The following is a 7,286-nucleotide window of genomic DNA, read 5'->3' on the forward strand; positions in this document are numbered from 1 at the left end:
TTCAGATAACCACACACTGGAGGGTTTTTCTATTTACCTTTCACATGGCTAGAGCTGCCTGATAATGCAGGAAAAGAGGAATGAGGATATGGACACTAGTATGAGTTAAGAAATGGCATGTGGAGGTCTGCCTTCAGGTTGTAAAAGCATCTTGTTGTATCTTGCTTTGAGTTTGTTGCATCAGTAGAACCTTAGCCTGGATACTAAGATTATTGTGTTTTTGTACCCTAATATGGAACCTGAAGATGAAACTGCTCACAGTTAAAATATACTCTCAAGCCCAAGGGGGCTTTCATCATCTAATTGTTCATTGTGTGTGAAAACATCAGGCATGTCCCCAAGGGCTTCTCTGCCCTCCAGGGACCCATGGGAACCCTGCAAGCAGAAGGCCTACATGTTGATGTACTCCTTTTGTGAGCTTGCTGATAAGCTCAGGGAGAGTTTCATTTCTGGGATACAGGGCAGAGGGGAGCGTGATGGATGAACTGAGAGTTCTTTTTAGATGAACATTGCCATGGAAACCACTGCCATTCCTCTGTGTTTGCAGATGTATGTTGGACATTTACCTCTTGTGAAGTCAAGCTCGTATATCAAATTTGTGAAGCAGAAGTGCCTCAGAGATCCCTGGGCTGTGCCTGAAGGAAGTCAGAACTGCTTAAATAGGGCTGATCAACCTCCACAGTTGGGTGGGCTAATTAATGTCTGCCTCAGCTCTTCAAGGTTTGTTGTGAGAGGGAACAAGTGTGGTGCCTTGTCAGGCCTGCTGTGATCCTTGCTGAGGAAGAAAGCCTGCCCAAGCTGTTTGGGACAGGCAATCTGTATCTTGTTTTCAGCTCTGGATTTGAGTTCCCTTTTGTGCCTTCATCTATCCAGCTGTAAAATAGCATGGATATTTTGGGGTTTTTTTTGCACAAGTGACAAAGATTTCGTCAACAACACTCATGATAAGATCTCTTCCAGAAAGCTGTCTACATTAATGGAAGAATGAGAACAACACTTGAAGTTGTTACATATGCTGAAGAAGAGGCATTGGAGCCCCTCTGTCTCTGCAGTCCATGAGGGTTTGCATGACAGGATTTCCACTCGTAATCCACTTGCTAGCTTATTTGCCAAAGAAATCTTAAAATTCCCACCCATTCTATGCAATTTGTTGTTGTTGTTGTTGTTGTCCTTCATCTCTGGGCCGTAAGACAGAAGATGTGTTTTTGTAATAAGATACTGGAAGCCTCTGGGTGGATTACCAGTCACAGACATCCCTCTTCTGGCCTTGCAACAGAGCAAGTCAGTTTGGCAGACCTGGACAGAGAGAACCTGTCTCAGAGGGACAGGGAAGAGACAGACTGTCACTCTTTGGTCAGATTTTCTGCTCTTGTTTTGTTAATTTTGTAGGTGCTAGAAGGTGATTTGAATTTATAAACTGAAATCTGTTGGGTTCAGGCATGTAAATGTACCTGAAAAATCTCATTTATTCTGGGGTTTGTTAGTTTTATCTACACAGTGTTATATAGTATCTTTTTATTTTGTTTTCCTGAATCTGCTTGTGGATCTTTATAAATAATTGATATATTTTTTCTTGTTGAGATTTAAGCCTGTTCTTCTTATGTTAAAGAAAATGTCAGAGACCAAATTGATGTTCCTGTTTACAAAGCTGGAATAGCACTTCTAGTTTTCTACTGTTCTGGCACGTACCTTCTTGATGCAGGTTGAAAAAAAAATTGGACAGAAAATATGATTCAATATTGTGACTGTACTTTACTTTCTATATTTACTGAGATTTGTGTTCCCTATTTTAAAGATTTTTATTCTATAGAGAAAATGAAAGCTGGGTTTCTGAGTGAAGAATTGGATTCCACAAGCTGGAATTCCAGGAGAAACTTTTCTTCTTGGTACCAGATCTACAAATCTTCAGAATTCTTACAGAGAATCATTCCTTTTGGCATGTATTTCTTGGTCTCTGCTCCCTGTGTTTACAAAATGGAGCTATCCTGCTTGCTTTCATCACATTAGAAGCAGTCAGCCTCTTGGCAGAATAAGGAAAGGTTGTTTCTAATTACAGGTTTTTTTTCATGCTAATGCTCCTTTCAAATATTGCTAATGATCCAGCAATTTTTTAGAACCATCCTTTTAGTTCCCTGTGACATTGTGTGCTTCCTTTTTTCCTGTTGCAGATAGTTTTCTGCATTTGAAGATACAGGGAAAACAAGAGACCAGGATCCATTGATTTTGAAAGACTTTGCTTAGCTCTGGGAGCAAAGCTGAGCAGTTTCGTGACTGACATTTACAATAAGCCCCAATATACACATCTTGAATCCTGCCAGCTCTTGAGAGTAGGTGTAAAATAAGGAGGTGTGACTACTGTTAGATAATTTAGTCTGTTGACACCGTTTTGTGATCTACACCAAATCTTCTAGTTGGATTCATGTTAAAAAGTGGGGACATGGAGGTAAACTTGGAGAGTCCCTGTGCAGAAGTTTAGCACCTATTGTATTCCTTAAGTAGGAATTGTATTATTTATGGGCTGCCCTTGGGAAGACTCTGGAAGAAAGTAGTAATTGTTCACTGTTTTTGTGTAATAAGAGATGGTTAACTTCCCTTACACACTGTAGAATATTTTGTAGAATATTTTTCAGAAAGCCAGTATTTTAGATGGAGTCATGATAGTGAGGGTACAAAACCATAATAAGGATGCATGATTTAATTGTTCTGGATTTTGATGGGGTTCTGTTGGGAACTTCAGTCACTGCTGCATGAAACGAAGGTGGATAATTGCTCTGGAAAAGCATAAATCTTGCAAGATTTGATATGTAAGAGCAAGAGTTCCTTTGTCTGGGAATGTATACAGTTATTACATAAAAGTGAGTCTGCCAAAGAGAATAAAGCACCCAGTGTGCTGTCTTTGTGAAGTGCAGAGATAATTTTAAGCACAAAACTAGTTTTTATCAGGGTGGAGGATGCTGAGACCTGTGGACAATGGCAGAGAGAGTTTTATTGTGTTTCAGCTTAATGATGCAGTGCAGGAAAGTCAGTGTTGAATCAGAGCTGCTCTGTAATCATTTATCCAGGGTCAGGAGAAGGGTGTTCTCTACAGAGGGAACAGGCTGTGCCTGAGATCCAGGGGCGATGTTGCTGGCCAATATATGCATGCTCTTCGAGGGTAATGCTGCATAAGAAACAGGAACAAGGGATAAACAATTTGTTGTCCTTGGACTTGGATTCCTGCTGAAAAGGATTTGAATGAGACCTTTCCATTGCACAAATGTCTATCTTTCAAGTACAACTTGTTTACTTTAGCATATTAGCAAATACATGTATGGCAAATTCCAAAGAATCCCAGACAGTGTGAAGGAAGCACCTCAGTGCTCAATAAACTTCCAATTAAAAACGTATTAGAAATCTAGACAGACAAAACCACTTAGGCTCTGGCATTACGCCTGTCCTACCACAGGCCCTTGGTGATATTTATCATCACTAAGAAAAAAAAGGAATAAAAGTTCTGTAAGTTCAAGTGCAGTAGCAATAACTAAGAAAACTACACTGGGATACATTTTACATGGAGGGAAAACAGAAAGCAAAAAAATAGCGTGCTTTTAGAAGTGACAAACATTGAAGCTGGGACTTTAAAGTGTCTGGAGAAGGGGTCCAGAGAAGAGAAGCCATTTTGGCTATACAATAGCAAGAGCAATTGCTATAGCAATACATAGTTCTGTGACCTTGAGCGAGTCTCAGTGAGCACAAAAAAATTGCAAAGACTGTTGGATCATTCAGATTTTCAAAGAGATTGGATGGTTATACCTAGCTTTAGAAATTCTCTGTGGTCTCTCACTAAGGGAAGAAGAAGATTTAGCACTCCTCTATTTTGAGGAAATGTGACTAGTAAAATAATGCTAAAGCACAATGGACAGTGACTAGATTCACCTAGTAAATGACATGGGAAATTAGGAAGTTAATGACTTGATGCCATTTACAGGAGAAGACATTCAGGAATTGTTTTCTCTTTGGTAGAATTTCTTTCAAGTCGGTAAAGTGCTTTTTTATTTTTGTCATTTTTTCTTTCTTCTTTTTCCCTGAGGGCCAAAGCACTTGAACCTATTATCGAACTGAGCTATGATCTGAAGGCTTCTGCTCAGGGTGAGCTGAATACAGTGAAGGGCCATGGTTTTCTGTGGCATTGCCCTTGCTTGTTGTGCAGAGAGAAAGACTCATTGAATGATCTGTTCCTGTAAATGAACACATGTGCCACGATTTTGGTACTGCTGTACTCTTTGTCTGTTAGTCAAGTGGTAGGTCTGGCCATTTGATCCTGAGAGACCTGAACTGATATTCTAGGGGAGGAAAGGTGGTCACAGAGAATATTTCTTTGAAGTGAGGGACCACAATATAAACCCTCCTAGAAAAGGTCCTGTGGTCCCCCTCTCTACCTGTAAAGCCATGTAGAGTGGCACATTTGCAAAGAGATGGGAGACATGGGGTCAAAACTCCCGAGGAGCAGGAATTCAACTCTTCACATGGGTCTGATGGGAAGAGGGAACATGAGCAGAAAAGCATCTGGGGGCTACATGTCATGGCACTCACTAATACTTCTCTCTACTGGCATCTGTAAAGAAGTAGAATAGTAGTGTTATAGGTAAAAGGCCAATTTTGCTACTTGACAGTGTCCTATTCCCCATCTGTTCTTACAACAGAAATGCTTGATGGAGTTACCTTAAACACTGTCTGGGAGATAGTTTCACGACTACAAGGCAGATATGCAGAAAAAAAACCTTGTATGGTCGTTAAGAATATTCAACAGAAGCCTAGTGAATAACTTGCTAAAATCCTTGTGACGTCCTACATATATTTGAGGGAAGAAGACTGATAAAAGTCATAGCTAAAAATCAGCCTTCCATGCAACATGTAAAACTTTATAAATCAATTATGGTGACTTTATAAGAATCTGTCCTATGTCAGATAGGCTAGGCTGAAACCTGTTAGGAAGCAAGTTAAAGAGCTCTCAGTCAGATGTGCCCAAGGAATAATAATAGCATTTAGGAACTCCAGGGTAATAAAGAACTGTGGTAACTCACCCCTTAGAGGAATACTCTAAAGGGAGGGAAAGGAAGAAAAGAAAAACTACATTAGCTAGTATCTTGACAGTTTTTGGCCTGAGGGGTAATTTTTCCAGGCAGTGTCATGCAGATGACAAATTTATTTCATTTTTTTAGAGACAATTTTTCCTTTAAAGAGAGACACCATTCCAGATATTTTCTTCTCCATAAGTACAGCTTGTGCAAATGAGGAAAGCTCTGTTTTTAACAGGAACCTGGGGAGCCCGTTTTGTAATTGTGACAAACAGTGGAGGAATCCCTAATGCTCACTACACTTGTTATTCTGCACAGAGCTTTCTCTGTTACCAAAATATCCATGTCTGACCTTTTTCTGAAAGGTGGGGAAGGGGCTGAGCATCTGTTAGGCACTGGTGGAAAGACAGATCAGAAGGTAAGGTCACACATGGGTATGTCAGTCAGGAATACAGTCCTGATTCTGTGGAAGGCTTCTAATATGATCTGAGGCAGTTTAATTTGAGGCACTGCTCCCTGATGTACCCAAATGGCAAGCAGCAGTGCTAAAGCCCCTTGCCTCACAAGGGTGCTATAATGGCTAACATTTTCTGAAGTATTTGGATGTAAAAGGTGACGGTAGTAAAGAAAAAACAGATATTTTGTGGTTTGAAGTGTATGGCATGAAGTCTGTACTTACTTACCTGTGGTAAATGAGCTCTAGCATGTAATGAGAAGATCTGAAGCAAGATCTTTTTAGTTATTAAAGTAATGTGTTTCTGGTCCTTCCCCCCATCCTTCTGATATACTGTTGTTATAGCAACAGTGTTTCTATCGATAGATTCATAAGAACTACTAAACCCTCCTCGCACTTTTACCTGTTTTGTCCCAGTCAAGCTCATGTTTACTTTTTTTTAACCAGAACAAGTGTAATCATAATTTTGAGCAATACTTCACTTGCTCAAAGAGGGCTGTGACAAAATCATCATATCTGCTGTTAAGTATAGTTTTTTCTTAACACAACCTATATTAAATAGCAGTACTTATTATTGTATTACAACAGCAGTGTTGTATTTCTTCTTTAATGTTCCAGAATTGGACAAACAGGGCTTCACAGCAATTTTCTTGCAACTTTTAATAACCATGGATGAATGGAATTGGTAATTTGTCATGTGTAATTTACTGCAAAGGATTATATTTCATTTTGCTGTCACACACCCTATTTATAAGTTTCTGCATTGCTCTGAGAAGAGACTCTGGACGGAGGGGTTGTCTTGGATATCACAGGACGTGCAGCTCCACACATAGCAATGCAGAGCTTGCAGATCATCCCCCATCCTAAACAAGAACAGCAAAGTGGCACTCTGACAGGATCATGAGAGAGTCATGAGGAGTCCCAAAACAACAGATGGCAGTAAAGCATTATTGGGTCTCCTAACCAAAAGGAATGGAGGTATGTGATATTACAAGCTTCCAGATGGCACACTGTAGAAAAGACAGTTTCGTGATCTGCTCTTGTGAATCTTAACCACTGCACATTACAGAAAAGTACAATTGTTGAGAGGGAGAAGGTGTTATAAATTATTTTGAGTGATATTTCACTAGCTGGATGTGTTTACCCAAGTTGCTTTTTGAAATATTTTCTGGACAGGTAGAGCAGAAACTTACACATGTTTGTGTCATTCAAGAGCTTGGTGTGTTCAGTTCTTTTCCTTAGGTGTGCTTGAATTCTTAGTTTTTATAGCCTTGAACATACCAGTTCCTTCCTGTAAAAATGTCTAGAAAGCTTCTCATGACCAAATATGAAGAGAAAAACATGGTTAATACTTGACACATCATAAGAATACTACATATTGGGTTGTGTCTTTAACTTTCTTTTGTTTGTTTGGGAAACATTCTTCAAGACAGATTTAATCTGAAATGTTGTTTCAATCTGAAGGCTGTGACTTGGAAACCCTAATCTATTAAATAATTGTTGACTACCAAGACTAAAGGTCTTGGGTAGTTCCCCTTTTTGTAATATGAAAAACATAAACTATAGCCTGATCTTCAATAAATATATTTATTTTTATTATATTAGTCTTAAAACAAATCTTAGTGAAAGAATTATCTTGGGACTTAGTAATTTTGCATCTAGTAATTATTTGTTATTTTTTGCCTGTTAATAAACTGAGTTTTTTTTTTCACTTTGCTGATACTCATTTTCTCCTTATTGTTGGAGAGGGATTGGCTGAAACTAAGGGGAGGTAA

The 7,286-nt window shown here is 39.1% G+C and overlaps 1 long non-coding RNA gene across 1 annotated transcript; it reads left to right on the forward strand.

Moving 5' to 3' along the window:
- The first annotated feature begins 303 nt into the window (after positions 1–303).
- Positions 304–4,877, forward strand: LOC137469990 (uncharacterized). The gene is made up of 2 exons (XR_010996856.1): positions 304–549; positions 4,653–4,877. It is a non-coding gene; the product is annotated as an uncharacterized lncRNA (long non-coding RNA).
- Positions 4,878–7,286: the final 2,409 nt, after the last annotated feature.

Source organism: Anomalospiza imberbis, chromosome 3, assembly GCF_031753505.1.
Source record: "Anomalospiza imberbis isolate Cuckoo-Finch-1a 21T00152 chromosome 3, ASM3175350v1, whole genome shotgun sequence".
Classification (NCBI taxonomy): domain Eukaryota; kingdom Metazoa; phylum Chordata; class Aves; order Passeriformes; family Viduidae; genus Anomalospiza; species Anomalospiza imberbis.